The 22,628-nt window shown below is 41.6% G+C and overlaps 1 protein-coding gene across 3 annotated transcripts in view; it reads right to left on the bottom strand.

Moving 5' to 3' along the window:
* The window catches only part of HIVEP2 (HIVEP zinc finger 2), a 192,248-nt gene extending 170,090 nt beyond the window's left edge, over positions 1-22,158 (bottom strand). For 2 of the 3 annotated variants that reach the window (XM_082856098.1, XM_082856097.1), the window contains exon 1: positions 21,876-22,158. The gene's annotated coding sequence lies outside the window, so the exon portion shown is untranslated. Of the gene's footprint in view, positions 1-21,478; positions 21,543-21,875 lie in introns of those variants that run through there. The other variant, XM_082856102.1, reaches the window with a different exon arrangement.
* Positions 22,159-22,628: the final 470 nt, after the last annotated feature.

Raw genomic sequence — 22,628 nt, 5'->3', positions numbered from 1 at the left:
AATTGACCCTTATATTAATACTGCTAAATAAATACTTCCATAATACCAGTGCTATAAATGTCCAAGCTCAGTTTAAAAGCAGTTAAATCTTATTAGAAAGCAAATAGGCATAATGCAGGGGACCCAACTATATTGTGTCCACAAAGGATTGAAACTAATTTCCACTTTAACAGTTTTCCTTGTTATTTCAGATATTCCTCCTGTGTAATTTTATTATGGGGGAGAGATGGGAAAAAAGAATCACATTAAAAAAACACACACACAGAATCTTGCATTAACATATTGCTTTCCAGCTTTACAACACATTTTCCCTCAAACCATCCCATTTGCCCCTTGAATCTGTTTAACTATTGAGAGCAAACTTTAATGGAGTCCACCCTCTTTGGCATAATATGGAGCAGTCACAACTTCCCCTCTGTTCTTAACTTCTAACTTAATTTCCTTTAGAGGGTCACTGAGAATATCTGTACAAATATTTTTGTGCAACTCACAACCAAATAAGAGTGCTATGAAAACAACTTGAATGAGGCTCACATGGTAAAAAGAGAGGATATTTATATTATATTCTGTCAAAGGAAAAAGCTATCTAAAAAAGATGCAATGTTTAAGTCTATAGCTCTTATTCCAAGGGTACTCAAATACTCTTTAATTCCCATATTGCATACATCAGCTGAAAGCATCCCAAGGGAAATGACATGGTACCACATCCACATCTAATGATCCTGCGGGAATTTTTTTAAAGGAAAATATTTAGGCAACGATTGTAAAAGCATAGGTCAGTCATTAGCTTTGTGACTCAGTTTGACTTAAAACATGTTAACAGTGTATGTGCCAGTTCAGAATGATTTTCTAGGTTTACTATGAACTACTAAATCATATTTTCATCTATTAAATCCTCTCTGTCAAGTCTGTGATGTAAGAAACCTTAGCAGACCTCCCAGGGAACCCTGGCATTTTGACCGTGGGACCAAAGGCACAACCTACCATTACAAAGGCCACTCGTGAGTCGACCAGAGAAGTAATCACAATCATGACCACCCAGCCGATGTTACTATTACTCTTCTTTACCATGCTCACTAATATAGGAAAGAGGCAAGATTCATGTGACTAAATAATAGATTATTATTGAACATTGATTCTAAAATGTAACTCAAAAGATCATTAATGCAAAGTAAAACACGTGTTATTAAAAAGGCTGGATTTGCTTGGCTTCAATTTTTTAAGCCTATCTATAGCAAAAAAAAAAAAAGTAGAAAAATAGTTAAAAAAAAACAAAAACAAAAAAACCCTGCATCTATAATTTGAGCACAGTAAATCCAGGGCCACAGTACTGTTCCTAAATTCACAAGATCATAAGCATTTTTTCAAATAAGATTCACGACCTAAATAACAACGATGAAAATCATAAATACTGCGTTTTCTTGTAATGATTCTGTCTCGAAGAGTATAAGGGCACGACGCTTGTGCTTTGCACTAAACATCCTATCTTTGCTTCCACAACAAAGTAAAAAGGTGACAGAAGTAGGGTGAAACAAGAGGTTGCCTTTAGGGCTTTGTAAAAAGAAAGATGGTACATTCTGTCAAGGCAATGAACAAGTCCGCTCAGGCCCCCTGCAGCCAGCATTATTTAGCACTATCCGCCCCAAGGCTTCTGGTCCAGCGGACCGGGGTTCTCTCTGATGCAAGTGCCGCGGTCTCCCCCAAGGCCTGTGACGCCCAATCTCCCGGCCTTTCCAGCACAGCGGAGTCCCCAGGCAGGCTCGGCAGAGGGAGCCTTGGCAAAGTCGGTGCCTTCTCAGGGTGCCCTGCCCCCGGGGGAGCCGGCGGCGCCGCAGCCCCGAAACTAGGTCTGGGCCGGCGCAGCGGGAGCACGAGCACGAGCCCCACTTTCTCCGGGCAGGAAGCGGGGAGGCCGAGGGCATTTCCTGTTGTGCAGCTGAAACCGGCAGAGACGTCACCGCATTCACACTCTCTCGGGTGTCAGCGGCCCGGGGGGCCCAAGTTCAGCCCCTTCCTGGGCGGGCGGCCCGGGCTCCCCGGGACTGCAAGGACCCCGGCGCCGGGGGCCACGCGGGAGCCGCTTCTCCGCCTGCCCGGGTCAGCCCAGCCCGGCCTGGCTCGGCCGCTCGTCCTCCTGCTTCTTCCGTGGAGTGAGGGGAAAGGCGTGGGTTTCCAGGTGCTCAGAGGAAGCAGTTTCCTGGCGCAAGTTTCTTTTCTTAATTTTTCACGTAATTTCCCCCAAGATGACTTTTTCTCCAGTAGGATTATTTTTAAATAATCAAAAGTGAAAAGCATGTCAGTGTTGTTGCAATTATGTTTTCTCCTCGTTTGCCATCTCCTGTTTGTGGATTCCTTAAGTAACTGTCAGTTGTAAGAGGAAAAAGAACAGTTCTCTCCTGCACAGCTCCAGTGAGGTCAAAGAAGGCAAGAAGACACCCCTTAGACGTTTCTAAAAGCATATTCTGAACGTTTTCATTATTAAACACAACATATAAAGTCCTTTTACTTATTAGGTCCTAAGTTATCATATCTCATCTAAAATTTGAAAAAATCAGTCTCTTAAGAATCAGTCTTGTACATATCCACTTTAATGGCACACAAAACTTTTGGCCAGAATGTTTTAAAATGGAAATTACCTATTCATATAAAAATAATGGTGATTTTTAAAGTTTCCTTTATCCTAAATTTCCAGCCTTACATTTAGTTACAAACCATAAACCAGATGACAACCACGTGTAATTCCAGAGAAGCAGTGACTTAAGGTTAATAAGGGTTAAAAATGAGACCATAAGGTATTGTACAATCATTTTTAAATAAAAAGTGAATGAGCTTAACAAATTATAGATTCTGTTCTGGTGAATCAATGTTACAGATGTTATACTGTGCCAATATCTTTAACATTTGAACTAAGCAATGTTTCACATCAGGACATGGAATTTAAATATTTAGGGCTTTACCATGGACTTTAGGTGATGATGACATGTCATTGTAGGTTCATTGATTGTAATAAATGTACCACTCTGTGCAAGACTTTAATAGTGGAGGAGGCGTGCTGGGGGGAGGAGGGGAAGAGGGAGGGGGAAGAGGTGGATGGGAGCCAAGGGAGTATATGGACGTCTCTCTTCCACTCAATTTTTTTTTTTTTTTTTTTTTTTTTTTTGGTACGTGGGCCTCTCACTGTTGTGGCCTCTCCCGCTGCGGAGCACAGGCTCCGGATGCGCAGGCTCAGCGGCCATGGCTCACGGGCCCAGCCGCTCTGCGGCATGTGGGATCCTCCCGGACCGGGGCACAAACCCGTGTCACCTGCATCGGCAGGCGGACTCTCAACCACTGTGCCCCCAGGGAAGCCCTATTCCACTCAATTTTGATGTGAACCTAAAACTGCTCTAAAAAAATAAAGTCTATTTTTAAATACATTTAGGCTGCTAAAAGAATCATGATATTGAAAATGTGCACTGCATTGTAACCTATGGATTCACAAGTAAATGAATCTAAAGACTTACAAATCATCATCTTGATGCTTTCATGAAGTTCATCATCCAGGTCTACCCCTCCATGATAAAGAAGTTACTTTTTTTCATTTTTCGGCCACGCAGCTTGTGGGATCTTAGGTCCCTGGATTGAACCCAGGCCCACGGCAGTGAAAGCGCTGAGTCCTAACCACCGGACCACCAGGGAACTCCCAGAAGTTACATTTTTTTAAGTTTACTAAAATCTTCTTTTTTTTTTTTTTTACATTTTAAACATACATGAAAGACTTTACAATTTAGTAAATGTTAGTTGTCCTATCCGGGCATGTACTAAGGGCAATATGGAAGGTAACCTTGGCTTCTACTCAAAGTGATCCAAAGCCCCTGAGAACTTCTGCTGTCCTATTTTCCAAACATCTGAATAACACAATGGGATATTTTATCACCTAATAATATCAAAGTGGCACAGTTTATTAGAATTAACATTTATTTCACATATATTCCCTATCCCCATTTTATCAAGAAATTGGCTCAGAGAACACAGAACTAGCATATATGTACGGACCTCAGATGGGCTCCTTCCAATCTTTTTGAAAAGGAATAGCAAACCCTTCCTATTTCCATACTCCTAACTCCAAACTAAAACCACCCCTTCTGTACTACATAAGATGTTCTTAGGCTAGCTTGGTAGCCAGCGCCTCTGTGATATGAGTGCTGGGAGAGGCCTGGGAAATAATCAAACTGTTATTTACTTAGTTTGAATACAGCAACTTTTAAACAACTTCCCTAGGCTTCCCAAGTTGTATCAAAGGATTCTCCATTGTAAAAGTGTTTCCGAATGTGTTCGATCCTAGGAAATACTGCTGTGGTTGTCTGTCTCCTGGGTGATCTCACATCAACTTTTTTGTGTCTTTTTTCTCCTCATATCAATCATCCTTTTATGCATTAAATCACTGCAGTGATTCCTGTGTTTTTGATTAGAACATATTTTTACTTACTCTTTCAATCATCTGTCAATGGTATGTAATTAACACTCCACAAGCTGCAAGTAACTGCCCAAATACTGTCTAAGCTCACTGAAGATTTTATTCAAAGTTCATGCTCTCTGGTTTATACTTAATTGCTGATGATGACACTTGGAAAGAACAAAAGAAGGACGACTAAAAATCACCCTGTTTTATAATCCTAATTACATACTAAAGGAAATCAGTATTACCATAAATTTAGTATAGACTTATATGAAGACCAGTATGACAGCAATAAAATAAATCAACTTGTGAATAAACATATAATTGAAAATATAAACCATAATAATAAAGTATGAATTCTTTAGGTTCCTGGTGCTATTTTCAAATGCATCTCTTTTATATCATGAAAGAGAACAAGTAGACTGTGAGGATAAAAGGATGTTTTGCAGGATAGCATATTTTAGACTTTCTCTTTAGCAACTGCCAGAAAAAATTTTTTAAATGTTCCAATTTTGTGCTTTGAAGTATGTTATGAGAGTGAACAAATCCAACTTAATAAAATGTATTATCACTTCATTCAATGAAAAGGATTGAGACTTGAATTTTCCCAAGTTAATTCTTTTAAAACTCATTATTTCATTCAGGATTGGTTTCCCTTAGATGTGTAGTGACAAGATGAGAGTAACAGTGAGTTACTGCAGTAATTGTTTGGGTCTCCATGTTTCTTGAGATCCCAGTTTGCTACAAGAGGTTCCACATTTTCTTAGACTCTGACTAGTCTTTGATGTAACTTGACTGTGAAAGACTGACTTGTCTCACAAGCTGGCATCTCTAAAAATATACAGGCATCCTAAGTTTTTATGCTTCTCTCATAATATCCAATATTGAGTCTTTCTTCTTCTCAAATGGACATCTGCCAGTCATTTGTTGTTTTCCCAGAAAACTGGCTCCCAAAAAATGCAGTAACAAAATCATCAGGACGCTCTTCTTTCTCAGGTCACATCCTATTTCATTACACACTGTAGGACTGCATTGTTCCTCTAGAGCCAGAACTTTCCCAGGTCAGAGCCCGGCTCAAAATGAAATATCTGAAGCATAGTCCAATGGAGAGGACAGCTCACTGAGTGAAGAGGAAAGCACAGGAATAAAGGGGGAACCTCTTTTTAAACACACACATACATACACACACATGAATAAACCTTTCCTGAAAAACCTACCTGCCTCCATGCTTCACAATCTGGTTCCAGTAAGACCATTTTTCTACTTCCGTATTTCCAAGCCCCATGATTTTTTCTTACAAATCACCCCCCGAATTATAACCTTCTCTTTATTAAGTGGCCTTCAGCACACATGACTAGTGCCTTGATCTCTTCAAGACTGTATAACCATACAAAGGACAGCACTAAGACAGTCCAAGAACCTACAGGTGGTTCACTCTCTCTAGACGACAGCAAGAGGAGGAATCATCACCTCATGCCCTCGGGCTCTCCGTAAAAGTTAGTGTCTTCTTTAAATGGAAATATATTTATGCAGCACTCAAATGCTTAAGAACACCCTTCCTTTTCCAGCCTCCGTCTACATTTAATATTTCAGAATTGGCCCTCGATAAAGTCTAAATAATAGTTTAAGTGCCCCCATGGCCTATCATCAAGCACATTATTGGGACATCAGGGCTCCCACATGAACTAAAGTGAGATCAAAAATTAGTGAACTGTACAAATTCTTTTATTACGACACCGTAGGTTTTTTTGTTTGTTTGTTTGTTTTCTTGCGGTACGGGGGCCTCTCACTGTTGTGGCCTCTCCCGTTGCAGAGCACAGGCTCCGGACGCGCAGGCTCAGCGGCCATGGCTCACGGGCCCAGCCGCTCCGCGCTATTCGGACCGGGGCACGAACCCGCGTCCCCTGCACCGGCAGGTGGACTCTCAACCACTGTGCCACCAGGGAAGCCCGACACCGTAGTTTTTTATTCTCTCCTAGTTCCTCACAAAATCCTGTGTACTTCCTCAGGGACTAAAAGTGTGACTAGAGTTAAATCTAAAATAAGCTACTTTCCATAGTGGTTACAAGGATTCCACAGTCAGAGTGCCCACTCAGAAAATGATAACCTTTGTTTCAGTAACATATAGTTATTAACTTTCAGTTATTGTCTGATACATCACTTCTACATACAGTGCCACTTGTTCTATGAAATATGCCCCCATCTAGGTACCCACCTTCTTTCCTATTCATTATGTGGATTAATAAGCAATCTGTGCAGGCAAATTAAAAGAAGAGAGTTTTCTCATGGACACTAAAGACAAGCTAGATCTAAATTAAGAATATTTCTCAAAACTGTGATTAAGATGCAACAAAACCCATGCAGGTACTGTCTAGATAATATTCTTAAAAGTAATACACCTGGGGCTTCCCTGGTGGCGCAGTGGTTGAGAGTCCACCTGCCGATGCAGGGGACACGGGTTTGTGCCCAGGTCCGGGAAGATCCCACACGCCGCGGAGCGGCTGGGCCCGTGAGCCATGGCCGCTGAGGCTGTGCGTCCGGAACCTGTGCTCCGCAACGGGAGAGGCCACAACAGTGAGAGGCCTGCGTACCGCCAAAAAACTAAAAATAAAAAAAAAAGTAATACACCTGCATGGACGTACCTCCCAACATTCTATATCTGCACTTTCAATTAACAGAAAACATAAATTGAAGAAAAGGTTAATTTATATTAAAGTGGTAACCATTTGAGCTAAACTTAGTATCAGTATGGCATGTCATTTCTATGGCCAAAAAGTGGGAAGTAGAAAAGGTTCGAATAACTGCCACAGGTTTGAATAACTGGTACAGGTGTGAATAACAGCGTGTCCACCGGCAATATATTTGCTTTATTTTTATGATTAAAGTCATTATACTCGAGATTTCTGGGCTCCTGGGACAAAGACTGCAATAATAATATGCTAATTCAAAGCCAATATGTCTCCTATGCAAAATACACATACTTCAAACTATTTATAAATGCAGTAGGATTTTCTGCATAGAAGTTTTCACATACACGTCTTTCATCTGTTTCATTTAACTGTGTTTGTATGGAACTGCCCAAATCGGGAACCAAACTCTCCATGTGTTACAGTACGTATGCCCACCACTACTCACCATTTTAGGTACAAACTCTTTAGGCTGAAACACAAGCCCTTAGACAACATACCCCAACCTTTCTAACTTTTTCACCAACATTCACTTAATATGCATTTTGTGCTGCCCTCAAATCAGATGCTTTTCTGAAAACACTCTTGGCACTTTCCCAGGTTGGCGCCTGTCAACATCAAGGCCTATCTAAAGCGTCTTCTCCCAGGTAGCCTCTCTGGATATCCCCAGCCAAGGGTGATTTTGCACCTTAATACTTCATACATGCCTCCCTTGTGGTACTTAACTTGCTTCTTTTAATTATGGCTTCCTTTGCATAGTTCTTTCCCTCAATATAGTAAATTGTCAAAGTTTTGATGATGACACACAGGGGCAGAAGAAAGCTTCTGGCAGTGAGGATTATGTTCACTATCTTGATTGTAGTGATAGTCTCACAGGTGTAAACAGTTTGAAACCGTGCCCCATAGGGTTAAGAGAAACTGGTGATTACCAGAAATTGTTGAGCTTGTCTTAAAGAACAGCAGGTAAGGGAACCGCTTGTTAAAAACCCCTCTGCTTATAACCTGCCTTCACTGACCAAGCTCGCCTTAATTATTATTTAAGTTTATTTTATTAAAAAAAAGTTTTGATGATGAGAATAGTAAAACACTCTTCTTTATATTTTATACTCTATTTATACTTTATTTCATATTCCCATATATCTTACACGTACCAGGATCTCCAAAATTATATATGTTAAAATAGGTTTGTATTATATTATTAGACATTCCTGCTCTGTTCCAGTTGTAAGTCTCAGCAAACATGTCTAGGCCTTTTCTGTAAAACGTTTCTAAGCCAGTTGGCAAGAGGATATATTCTGAAGAGTAACTGAAGATAAGTAATTCTTTTTGAGGATTCATTAAAAAAAAAATAGCCTGGAGTAAATTCCAGAAATGAATAGCCTGATCCCTAAAGAAATTAATAAAATAAAAATGAAAACTACATAATAAGAGGTCTAGCTGAAGGAGTTAGGGATATTTAGCCTGGAGAAAAGAATACTTACGGTGAACATGATCGCTATCTTTAAATAATGGTAAGATTGTCATGCAAGTTGATAAGCAAACTTGCTCTGGATAGCGGCAGAGGGCTCAACTGCTGATAAATTGAAGTGTCCAAGAGTGGAAAAGGCCTCCCTAAGAAAGGAAGAGGTGTGTAAGCAGAGACCAAATGCAGGCAGTCCTTGGTGATTTGTCCTGAGTGATTTCTACTTGTTCAGTTGGGGATTAAATGATGGTTTTCTCTAATCCTGAAATGCTATGAAAGACTTCACATTGCACAGTGTCCTGTCACCACTTGGCAAATCAATACATCAGATCCTACCCTTAAGGAAATTAACCAGCATAATTCAAATTAGGCACTTTAAGGGATGCCCTAAATAAGTCATCACTGCAGTACCACACATTGTATCAGAGTGACAGGAAGAGGTAAAATTTCCCACAAAACACTAAACTGATACTGAAGATGCAGCCTGTTCAAAACCAAGATCTGACCTGTCTGGAAAAAAGCACAAGGAGAGGTTCCATTGAATAAGGACGGAGGCCATTTGCATATTCCAAAAGAGTCTCAAAATCCCATTTCCCCATGCCTACCCCTCTCATTGCCTCATTTTTCAGAAATACTTACATGTCAGACATAAGAACAGTAGTCTGATTTACACAATTTTGTGGCATATTATAAAAATTTTTTATGAAACTTAAACCAAAACCAGTTGGCTTAAAGGAGATGACAAATGTTAAATATACTATTAGACACTGACTGCTTTTACAGCTATAAGAAAGGTTACAATAATCACAGCAAGCTTCAAAGCCAGGAAAACTTTGTTATTAATTTCAAAATGTCTTCTATTTGCTTCTCATTGTTCCCATTCTATGTAACCCAAAGGAATATAGGAAAAGAAAGACAAATTATCAGGACAATGTCTTCACAATATAAGTTCCTGAGATTATTAGCTAGAATGTAAAATTTTTTCCAGATCAGCTATTAATATCCATCATACCTATTTTCAGACACTATTAGGTTTAACATTAGTAAATTCTCACCAAACATGGACAAAAGTCAACTGATGACAGAACGAATTTGGAGTTTATCCATTTAAAAATCTAATCTCCACACAGCATCCCATTATTTGCTATATTCTACACTGTCAGGTGATTTATTTTTAAAGGTCATTTTGAATATTCTCAGCCACTTGGCCCATTTTAAAAGCTACACTTGATTAAATTTGGGCAGCAAGTTCATCGTAAATATTACTGAGGTCATCTGAAGAAGTAAACAGATTACAAATTCAAAAACAAATGTCTTTGGATTCCTTTTCTTTTGCTTCACATGGGTATAACTATCTTGAAATTTTTACACATGTGCATTAGTGACCTACGCAAAATTTAGATGCATCGGGGACATTACAGCAAGCTATGGAGCTACTGACCGTGATCTTTCTGAAAACAGTTACATATGCCTGTGATAAACTGCATCAATAGCAGTCAATTATCTCAAGAACACTCTACTAACCCTTGTCACAAATGTATTGCTGTGCATCAGAGTTTTTTTCAACAATTGAATTATTCTCAAAACTTAGTGTTGCTTCACATCCTAAAAATAGTTCCAGTTCTCTCCTGTTACCCTGCTCTGTTCCCAGGAGGCAGGGCAGTGCTATAAACAATGCTTCACTTTTTACAGATGAAGAAACAGTGAAATATAACAGAGGTACAGTCACTTGGCCTGAATCATTCTGAAAATCAATAATGAGGCAAGCAATAGAGTGGGGATCAGGGTTTCCCATCAGCCATTCTGGTGTCCTCTGCACCCCTGGCGTGAGCTCTGATGAGCACACCCTCTCGATGCGGGCACAAGAGATATTTGAAATCCCCATTTTACCCCCCAAAATCTCTATTTCTCCCAAAGAGAATGAATTCAATGTTTCTAACTCTGGATTTTCCCCTTGCTTAGAGAAATGGGGATTATTCAAAATGTAAGCATCAGGAGAAAAAAGAATAAAGTTTGATAATTGTTCCTTGCATAATGAGAAGCTGAACTTCCCATGACCTGTCCATAAAGTCTCAGGGCCAGCCATCAGGATTGTCCCATGGGCCACTACTGAGTTGCAACGCCAGATTTCATCACTAGCTTCAAATGAGAGGAAAAGATTCACCCCCAGCCTTTGCTTCTTCATTTTTCTCTGCCTCCATAGGGCAAGCGTCTTCAAAGGAGGAAAGGAATATATACAGTACTCTCTGTTTTCTGCTAATTCATCCAAGCAGGCCCACCAAGAAACAACTCTTCCTCACACCCCACCCTCCTGAGCAATGACCATCCTCACACTGCTTTCCTTTTCAGAGCACCCTGAACAAAAGACATCCAAAGAAAACTGTCCTGTACAGAAGAATCCCAGTTCAACTCTAAACTTCTCTGTCCAACTGTAGGAAAAAAATACCTCAAGATGACTCCATCTGCGCCCTGGCTATAAAAACAAAACGGGAAGTGCAGAGCCCAAGGAGGCGCTGACTATGGCTTCAAGAAGTGTCTGTGATCGCAGCGTGGATCGGTGAGGCAGCTGTTTCCTGGAGAACTTCTTTACAAAACCGAAGAAGCAGTTAAGGGTGAGCAGACTGACGGACTGGGTGTGTGAGAGAGCAGGACTTCATGCCCTGTGTGGTTCTGATGACCCCTTCTCTTACACTGGGTCAAATGTCTTTTCTCACCATGTAGACAGTAAGCTTCTGGAGAATTATGACTTTAAGCATTCACCAAACATCTATTGTGTGCCTACTGCATACCACACACTGTGTTTACCACACTTTTGTAAAAGTGTAAACCATCCTAACCCACTAGAAATTTTATAACAAAAATTATCAGTTAAAAACTGAAAAGTTCATTTAAATAAGATTAAAAATATACATTCCAAATATAATTTGTGGTCATCTCTTCACTTTAGCAAGCTTAGCAATGCATTTTACAATAATATGTGTCATTTGTAAACCATCTTTTTTTCCTCCCCATAAAAAAATAGCCAGGACCTGATTCTACAGGTATGAAGAGTGGAAATGCTGAACCATAAAGAGGAACTTTTTTAAAAAAACTAATGCTATGGGGAATTCCCTGGCAGTCCAGTGGTTAGGACTCCGTGCTCTCACTGCTGAGGGCCCAGGTTCAATTCCTGATAGGGGAACTAAGATCCCACAAGCCGTGCGGCACAGCCAAAATACAAAAAACCAGAAAAACTAATGCTATAATATTTAGTCATACAAAAACAGTACCTCTTCAAAAACTACCTTACTAAGAAAAAAAAATATATATATATATATAATAAATGGGATATTTTCATTATTGATTTAGTAAGATTTTGCAATGCTTCTATAACTGTTATTTGGGTTGAGAGACCCAATTAAAAAGTAGAAATTCCTAAAAACACTAGAAAGTAGTACAGTGGCTGAATATGCCATAAAAAGTTTCTAAATTAGTCCACTAGAATGTAAACGCCATGAGGACAGGGAATTTTTTTTTTTCACTATTTTGTTCACTGACGAATCCCCAGTGTCTAGAATAGCACTTTTTCCAGAGTAGGTGCTTAATAAGTTTTTGTTGAATTAATAAGTGTTTGTTTAAAAGTCAGCAGTCCCATATATACACTACCAAATGTAAAATCGATAGCTAGTGGGAAGCAGCCGCATAGCACAGGGAGATCAGCTGGTGCTTTGTGACCACCTAGAGGGGTGGGATAGGGAGGGTGGGAGACGCAAGAAGGAACAGATATGGGGACATATGTGTATGTATAGCTGATCCACTTTGTTATAAAGTAGAAGCTAACACACCATTGTAAAGCAATTATACTCCAATAAATGTTTAAAAAAACAAACAATAAAAGTCAGCAGTCCCATGAACAGTTTAGCTGGTCTCCTAAGAAAGCCCAAGGCCCCAGGGGTAAATACTGATTCTCTGGCTCTTGCAATTTACGTAGAAGTTCAAGTTGGGTAATTCCAGCCTCAAAGCCTATTTTTAGACCAAAAACTCCAGAAGGATGATCCACAGAGAACCAGAGAATTTAGTTCACTTCACTAGTATAGCACTGGCTGAGCTAAAGGAAAAACACCCCGAACTTTAATTGCTATTTGCATTTGTTAACTATTGAAAAACAAGTGCCTTCTGACTTCATTTCTTAAACCATTTCAATCAAATGTAAGTCTTTTATCGTCATTTCTTTTGATCTCACCTTTTCTTAATAATAATCATAGCTACCAGGTATCAAATGTTTACTGTGTGCTCATTGAGATTGGTATACACATTCTCATAAAAATTTCACAGTGGCCCTTAAACAGATATTATCATCCTCATTTTGTAACCTCGGAAAGGTAACCGACCTTCATAAATTCCCCCAGCTGGTCATGGAGCTGGAATTCACCCGGTTCTGTGTGACTTCAAACCAGGCTCTTAACTACCTGCGTTTCCCACTGGCAGATGTGCATAAACTGTTGTGGAGAACATTGTGCTAAGGGATAAAATCGTTGACGATTTTGTTAATTTTTGAAAGAATTTTGATGTGTAAACAATTGCTTATGCTGCATGGAACGGTGAAAAGACCAAACGTTTCTGGAACCAAATGGCCCTGAGTTCAAATCCTGCTTCACCACCAACTATCAGAGTGTCCTTGCAAAAACCACTTAACCTTTCTGAGTCTCCCTTTCCTTAAGTGTAACCATGAATATGGCAACAAATCTTCTCGGGTTTGTTACTGGAGAGTGCCTGGTCTGAAGCCTGCACAGACTAAGTGCTCTTCAAGCCTAAATTCCTTTCCTTCTAACGGATTTGCTAAATTGGCACTGTGGTGATTTTTTTAAGTGTTTAGTTCATCCTTGTAATACCATAATCACTGAATATAATGACACTGCATTCTCTATAACTACAAAGTAGAATTTATAAACTGATAAAATATGAGTTGGAAGAGGCTCTAGAGGCCATCTGTTCCCATCCTTTCCATTTCCAAGTCAAGTCCAGAGAGTTTAAAACGACCTGTTTCCAAGTTTTGACGGAAAGTTAATTGCAAAGACACAACTAGGCCTTACGTCCTCCACCCCCCACTCCCACTATACCCCCCCCATTTTTGCCTCACATTACACAGGCATGGCAACGCATGTCACTGCCAGACAATTAAGCAGTATAAAATAACCTCAGTTTAATTGCATCCAATTAACAAGCCCAATTAGTGTTTCATATGTACACTATTAAACTAGTTGTCTGGCTTCCAAAAGAAATAAAACCTGTTTCAAATGAATGTAGCACTTTAGTGAACAAAGCTGCTTCCAATTTAAATTACCTTTCCTATCATCTTCTTTTTATGGAATTAGACCTAATCTCCATTTTAAAGGAAATACTTCCTGCGACTATGAGGATGAGAATTACTATGCTGTATTTTACGTATCAAAATTTTCTTTCTCACGGAATACATATGCTTTTCTAAGATTAGTATATGAGTGTGTTCATGTGCACACACATGCCCATACACACATGCATGCCTACAGATCCCCAAGCAAATACAAATGAGGCTGTGTCTACATTTACCTACTGCCTAGTTTCAAAAGTCCCACCTATTTGTTAAGCTTCTGAAATTAAGTGAATCTGCCACAATGCAAATAATAAGAGCTTCAGTGAGCTCCTGCTTTCTTTTTCAGAGAAAACGAAACCACCAAATAAATCTTTGTCAAAAAAACACTGCTTTTCAAATCCACTGCAGTAGGCTATCTGTCCAGTATTGTCGTGTGTTAGGTACAATTGGGTATCAAATAAAAAGCAGCATTCTAATGAACCATGAAATGAATCATCTCTTCATTTCTTAAATATTTATACCTAAAAACACAAATACCTTGTAATTCTAAGTATAACCATTTTTATAAGTTGGTGTTTGATGGTCAACTTTCACTATTATATTTATGAGTGTTTTCTGGAGTAAAAAGTTTTGTAGTAGCACTGTACTTGTAATGCAGCACTGTACTTAAAATTTCGTTCAGAGTGACAATCTGCCATATCTATTTGGCCATGTTTATCAAAATATTTTAATCACTCTTGTTACTATTTTATAAGGTGCTTTAAATATGTCCATTAACAGGATGAACGAATTCCTATTGCTAGGCAGTAGTATCAATCTACTACCAAGCAGAAGTAAGAGAGTAGTTACTTCCCTTTTGGGCATTACAGGAATTTTACTGCCTCTTAGCTACCAAGATATCCAACTCACATACCCTTTTTTAAAATTATTTATTTATTTATTTATTTGTGCCGGGTCTTAGTTGCAGTATCCCCTATACCCTTATAATCGTTCTAAAACATACATATTATAGCAACACTCTTCTGCTCAAAAACCTTAAGTGAAATCCAGCTTTCTTAGGAGGGCTATACAGCCTCACAGGATCTGGAACCAATATGCCCTCCCAGGCTCACCTTGTTCTTTCCCTCCCGTAACTTTAACTATTCCCCACGACTCCAGATCAAATTATGCTGGGCCCCTCCCTTCCCTTTTTTTTTATTTTTGCGGTACGTGGGCCTCTCACTGTTGTGGCCTCTCCCGTTGCGGAGCACAGGCTCCGGACGCGCAGGCTCAGCGGCCATGGCTCACGGGCCCAGCCGCTCCGCGGCATGTGGGATCCTCCCGGACCGGGGCACGAACCCGCGTCCACTGCATCGGCAGGTGGACTCTCAACCACTGCGCCACCAGGGAAGCCCCTCTCCCTTCCCTTTTTGCTCACTGAAATTCTACTCAACTTTCAAAGGCCCCCAATCAAAAAAATCACATCTTCCCATAAAGATTTTCTAATCTTTCTTGTTGGAAAAAAATATGCCTTCATTTATACACTGCATTCACTTGTTTTTTGGGTTTTTTGTTTGTTTGTTTTTTTGCTGTAGCTATATGATTCCATTTATTTAACATTATTAATGTGAAGAAATTACACAGATGGAGAACAAATTAATTATTGTCTAGATTTAGGGATGGTGGGGAGAAAGAAGATGGGTATGATCTATATCCACACCTCCTCAAGGCAGCACAAGGAACATCTTTTAGTTCTGTTTCTTGATAGCAGGGTAGCTACCTGAATCTATACCTGTGGTAACAAGACATAGGAGTATACACATGCCATATAACAATATCAATTTCTTTGCTTTGGTATAATACTCTCATTCTAGAAGGCAGCCACTGGGAAAAAAACCAAGTGAAGAGTACATAGGACCTATGTCTGTAGTACTTTTATAACTTTCTGTGACTCTGTAATTAGTTCAAATAAAATCACTAGTAAGTTTTAATAAAATTTACTTAGAAGCCATACGCCTTCTCTAGACTGTAAAATTCTTGCGGTCAGGGATCTTTGTCCTTTTATTCTGTCAGTTACTCATTCTGACGCCCAGTATGACTCCACAGCTCAGGCTTGGGATTACTACATACCCTTTCTGCCACCTAAATAGAATTTTCTACATTATATAAATTTTAAAACAGGGAGAAAATAGTTAAATGATACAGCTGACAAAATGGAATATTAGTCCAAGGCTGCATAAAGGAATGCTGTATTTCAAGAACCTCTTTTTTTCTATTCTTTGCCTTCATACTCTTTTGTATGTATTACACTGATTCCTCATCATATGGAAAGTAAAAAAAAAATCACATCCAAATTTCTCTAAACTTTCTGATATTTGCAAAAATGTAGACAAATTATCTGGGGAATTGACTGTTTTAGTAGCTATTTAGAATCATACGGATCCAGCTCATGCAGGGCTCTAAAGATTAATCGGTTACTTCACACAGTGACCTTGGAGAGACTTTTGAATTTGCAGTTATTCATTAACTGAATCAATGATGCTGGCCAATTTGGTTAACTGGAGCCCCAAATAATTACTTTTTAAAACAAATTATTTATTCCTAAAAAAAATTATCTGCAAATAATTATACAACTAAACCCCTCAAACTAATGTCAGCACATAAAATCATAACAAATTTCCAGGGAGGTCATTTACGTGGAAGCATTGTGAAAAGACACATGCTATACATACGCCTCCTCCAGCTTCTAGGCCCTGCCCCCCAAATTCCCTCTCCAATGATCAGTCTCTAACACCTGCCCTGATGTGCCAAGGACAGTCTCCATTTATGCCAAGTTAGATAATGATTCATGTGGTCAACATGCCCACATGCTCTGGCCTCACCTTGCATTACCTCTCTTGTTATGTGCCCTCCAGCCCCACTGGCTTGCTTTCAACTCCTCAAAACACTGTATATCCCCCAACCTCAGCGCATTTGCATCGTTTCTTCTTTGTACAATATGCTCCCTCTCCCCACCTACCTTTTTCTTCTCTTATTTATCCTGCAGTCTCAGCCCAAACATCACCTCCTCAGAGAGACCTCTTCCTCACTCCCAGACAGGGGTGGTAGACCCCTTGTTATACACTCCTTTACATTTCTTCCATAGTACTTATAACAAACCTCATGATTACTATCTGTCAGCCCCACTAGATTACAAGCTCTTTTTCTGGTCTGGGTCATCATTATACCTTTGGTGTCTAGCACAAAGCCTGACACATAATAAATACTGGTTGAATGAATGGACGAATAAATTGCATTGATCAAGACAACGAGGGCACCTGTCATAATACTCTGAAGAAAGGGCTAAGATTAGAAGTGACAAGTCAAAAATGCTGGACATCCCTGAGTACTTCCTGACCTTACATCCAGCCATCTTGTGACCGAAGGGGTAGGTCAAACCCCACCTGCTTTCTGCCCATAATTGTCTTAAGGCACACAAACATCATTTCCATCATTTCTCTCCAAAGCACTTTCTTCAAATATGTCAAATGGTCAGACTCCAAATTTGTAACTGTTAGGAAATCTAACATTATGGACACTTGTGGGATAGATCACACATCACAGTTAATACCCCACATGATGGGTAATGGGAGTATATGTCAAGATTAGCAGCACATTATTTGGCCCAGGACAATAGTGACACAAAATATCAAGCAGTTCTGATTCTATTCGAAATGCAGTGTTTAAGACGGTATAGTCCTATATCTAACTTCATGCTAGTAGCCATGATCCACCTCAGAGAAACCAAAGATTGCACAGACCAAGTAAGCTGTGTCCTCTCCTTGTAAACAAAGACCTGGGTGTTGCTTCACAGGAATAGACAAAATGCTGAAATATTTTTTCCAAATTATTTAGAGCCACCTCATAGCTACAAATACTGATTTATAACCTCCTTTTTGTTAGAGTTGCCATAAATAGTATATAGAAAGCAATGCTTTTGATTGTGATCAAATATCAGGAACAAACAGAAAATTACATCACTTACAAAATTTGCTTCAAATAAGCACAATCTTGTTTTCATAAAGTTTTCCCATTTTCCCTCCATCTTCTGTGTTCACCCACAACTTCAAACTTTGAGAAGACTCACTGGAACATTCACTATAGTTTTACTCAAGATTAATGAAGGCTCTGCCCCTGTGGTTACAGCAAAGCCACACACATGGTCTGAAGTTCCTTATGAAATCTGAAGTCCACTGAGTTGAGTTAGAAAACTGCCTCTGCTCCTTTTTATAATATCACTTAAAAAGGTGCAATACTTACCTACCAAGTTTTAGCCAAAATATGGATTCACAATGAATTCATATATAAATACATTAACCAGAAGCATATCACTGTAATTGTCAGGTGGAGATTCAAATTGCAAACCATTTCTCCACCCACAGGTCTACTGCATAGACCTACAGAGAGTTCCATTGATGTTGACTATGAACCAAACATGAAAACAGTGTTTATTTGTGATAGACATAGGTGATTAGTTTGATCCACCACCATCTACCCAGTTGATCTTAGCCACATTCCCCTTATTATAATAATTACCACATCAGGTATTAAATTATCCCCTGTCTTAATGGATTACACTTTCCACGCCAAATAACATTTTCTATAAGTCTTTAAAGCTACTTTCCGTATGTTGAAGCTTTCTGATTAATTTCAGCTAATTACTGATAACTCAAATATCTAAAACCAACACAGATAGAGTACATGTTATTTGTTGTTGCTACTTGTTGAAATAAGTCCTGCTTCAAAAAACAAAACTGGTAAATTCTTAAAGATTCTTCATTTTAGACTGAATCAGCGTAAAAGATTCAGCCTAATTTTTTGAACAGTGACAAAGGGCCAAAAGCTCAAGCAGACACATGTACCATTATTCCACAAGGAACACCTAAATACACATTGTCTCTGTTTTGGTTTCATAGTAACAAGAACATTTGTAAACACATCTCATGTAAACGGAGCCTGATCAATCAAAAGATTCTTCCGGCTAATCTTTCAGTGTAGTCAAATAGCATGATTTCATTATGTGATAATATATACATAGTAAATTCACTTTTACATTCCATGTTTAAGAGAAATATAGACATGTTTTATCTATTCTAATGGTATTTTTCCAAAGACCTCCACAAGGATCTAACCAGTTAAAAATCACTTATATCTTAATTTGTAATATCATTAATATATTACCATTCTCAACATTGTCCCCAAATCAATCTCACATCAGTTTAATCATAAATACCCTTACATAAATAAAAGCAGTCTCTAATAAAGCCAACCACATAAAATACAATCACCATCACAGAAATATAGTCGCCAACAAGCAGATTTTGTTTTATACCTGACCTATGTTCAAAGCAAGAAACTCAGACAATTTTCAAAAGATTCACCATTGTAATATAACATTTTTCTGTATATAAGAAATATACTGCATTTCAAACCTAGTGGTCAAAAGGATTATGACACTTGAAGCACACTATCATTAAGGTGATGTTGGTAAATCCCATTCACCTCAAAATGAAAATGCACAGTTTTCATCTGGTACCATGACTTCTTGGTGTTCCACAGGAATTTTGTCTGAATAATGAAAATGATATGCATTTTACTCACGTGGAGGGCATTTCTGTCTTGATAAACTATTTGGCCTATATCCTAAAAATCAAAACCAATCTACTCATTACACAATTTCTTGGTTAAAATTTTGCTTTGGCACTCTTATAAGGTGAAAAAGCACAGGACATTTGCAAATTCTGATATATATATGTGATATGAATATAATATATATAATATACACTACACATAATATATATGCACATATTTTTTTAAACTTGATTTCCTCAAGGACAAATATCACCAAATATTACTATATCACTAGAGGAAATGTTTCTAATAAAGTTAAACTGCCTTTTTCTAGGAGGACAGATCATTGCAAATTTAATTAAAATGTATCTTATTAATATTTCAAGTAATTTCTGGGCTTGATTATGCACTACAGAAGAAACAACTGTACTGAAGAGAAAAATCAATAGCCCTTGACTAGGGCTCTGAGCATGCTAGAAAAACACAGTTCTCTTGTGACTTACCCAGGTCTAGCCTTTGGGGATGGGGGAGGGTACCAATATTAATTTGGAAGTAGCCTGAATTATTTTTAAAATGGCAAAAAAAAAAGGAAGGAGAAAAATCAGTTCAAATTTTCCACTATAATGAAAGTACCGGAAACGAGCCTTTTTATGTTCATTTTAGGCCTAAGTAACTGTGCAGAGAGTAAGGCTTTTGCAATGTCAGTTGCACACTCCGCTTCCTGTGCGAATTCTAAACCATTACAGGTGTCCTAAACCCTCCAGCGAAACCTATCTGTTATCAGGGGAATCCTCCGGTCCCCTCAAAGCCATCCCCACTGCCCACTACCCCGCACGTATTATTGCCCATCTCCTCCGAGTGCCTTTATTAAGGACCCTCTCTCTTCTCTGCACTCCCGAGGTTAAAGTACCCACTTTTCTTCGGCGTAGCATGTAAAAGCTTTCCCATTAGAGAGGACTAGTTCCTGCGGTCCTTTTTACTTAGATGCTTTCAAGTCAGACAAGAGAAGAGCCACTTGAAGAAAACCCTCCTTCCCCCCTCCTTTTCCCCCACTGGAGCCATGTCCCTGAAGGACAACACCGAGGGACACTTCCTGACCTTCTATCCCCTCACCCAGTTTGGGCTTGGAGGGCTGGGGTCGCATTTTCTCGTGTCCTCTGCTGCACTGGATGTGTTATGTAAGAGGGACAGGACACGGGAGGCACATGCGTAAAAAGCGCACCGATCTGTGATAACAGCTGGGCTGGCAGAGCAGATCTGGAGTCTCCCCCACCAAATACGACAGACACCACACACACATCCCCACCCCCATCCCCACCCCCACCCCCCGCCCAGCAGTGTTTTCCTGTCTCACCCCTACCAGTACCAGACGCTCAGAATGGAAAGGCGGGGGGAGGGGTGAAGGGAGGTGAGAGAGGAGGAGGAGCAGCGGCAGCACATCTGCTTTGATAGCAGCCGGCAGAGCCGCCGCGGCAGAGAGCCCCTCGTTAACCCCCTTCCTGTGGCTGCACCACGTCATGGAACATTCCCGGAACGGGCCAACGTTCCACCCACTTCAGGGAACAGACATAAAGGCGCAGACCCAGCTCCCCACAGTGCACAGCCCAAACACACATGTCCCTTCCCGGTCCCCGGGCAGACGCACAGAGGAACACGCATGCAAACCGCCCCCACCCGTCTCCGCGCGACCCCGGGCAGCCCGCCGCGCGGGGAGCCGTTCTGTGGCCGGTGCACCCGCAAGCCGAGGGCGCCTCCGCCTGAACCTTCCATTGAGTCAGTCCCCTCCTTCCTCGCTTCCTTCCTTCTCTCGTTCCTTCCTTCCTTCCTCGCTCGCGAGGAGAAAGGAGTCGCCGAAATGCCAACAGCCGGCTCCTGCGCTGCGCACGCTGGGCCGCAGGCCGGCGGCCCGGCCCTCGCGCCGCCCGGCCGCCCGCCCCCGGCCAGCGCCGCGCGGCCCCCTCCCCCGCTACCTGAAGACTGGCGGCCGGCGGCCGCGGCAGCCGCAGCGGTGGCCCGGCGGTGCACGCCGGTGCACGTCCCTCATTAGTAACCAGGCACATTCCTGCCTCCAGCGCTCCCGCGCCGCCCCCCTCCTCCCCCCACCCAGGACCTTACGCAAAGCAGCGTCCCCTCATCTGCATAGCTCCTCGGCCAGGGTATTCCCCGCATTTCCCAACGCGCCGGACCCCCCTCCCGAGGTCTCCCCCATCCCCGCCCCCTCCGACCCTCACCCTCTGGACGCCCGCCCGAAGCCGGGGGCGCGCGGCGGGAGGGGCCGTGGGGTCCGGCGGAGGCGATTTCGTGTAAAGTGAAACGAGCTCCTAATGCTAAAGGAGACAGGAAAAACACCGCGCCGAGGCCACTTACCGAGCCGAGGAACCTAGATTCCCGCCGCTCTGCTCGCCCGAATGGCCTGTCCACGCACCCCAAGGCTGCACCCAGCACCCCAAAGTCGAGACGTGCAGGAATATGGTTAACTGGCCGGGAGACCCTCCAAGTTGCTCCGGGCTCCCGGGAGCTTCAACGTCCAGGACACAACTTGGCCAAGACTTGTGCCACAGTCACCGAAGATGTTCCTGTGGAGACCCTCCTCCGGCGGGGAGAGACAGCGCTCGGCGGCGCCCCGCTCGCCTCCTCTCCACCCCCTCACCTCCAGCCCACCTCCCGCCGGCCGCCAGCCTCCGGGCCGCGAGCCCCTCGGGTGGCTGTCAGCTCCCGGCCGCCGCCGGGTGACAGGGGCGGGAGGAGGGCGCGACGCGGCGGCCCGAGCCCAAGCGGGCGAGGGGGATCCTCGCAGCAGCAGCGGCGGCCGCTCACCTGGAAAGTCACCGCTGAGAAGAAGGAGGAGGAGGACGGTGAGGAGGAGGAGGAAGAGGAGGGAGAGGAGGAGGGGGAGGAAACCCCCCTGGTGCCCTTGTTCTCGCTGCCGCGGCGGCCGCTCCTCGCCAAGGCTGAGCGTGTCTGGTGGGGGGTGTCTGGTAGCATTTCCTTAAGGACAGAGGGAGGGCGGGCGCGGAGGGAGGGAAGCGATCCCGACCGCCTGCCCAGGCTCCTCTTCCCTTTATTTATTTTTCTGACACGGTACGGAGATGGGCCCGGGGCAGGGGCCACCGGGCTCAG

This window comes from Leucopleurus acutus (assembly GCF_964270905.1).
Source record: "Leucopleurus acutus genome assembly, chromosome: 15".
Taxonomy (NCBI): Eukaryota; Metazoa; Chordata; class Mammalia; order Artiodactyla; family Delphinidae; genus Leucopleurus; species Leucopleurus acutus.
This window is presented reverse-complemented; position numbering and strand designations above follow the sequence as displayed.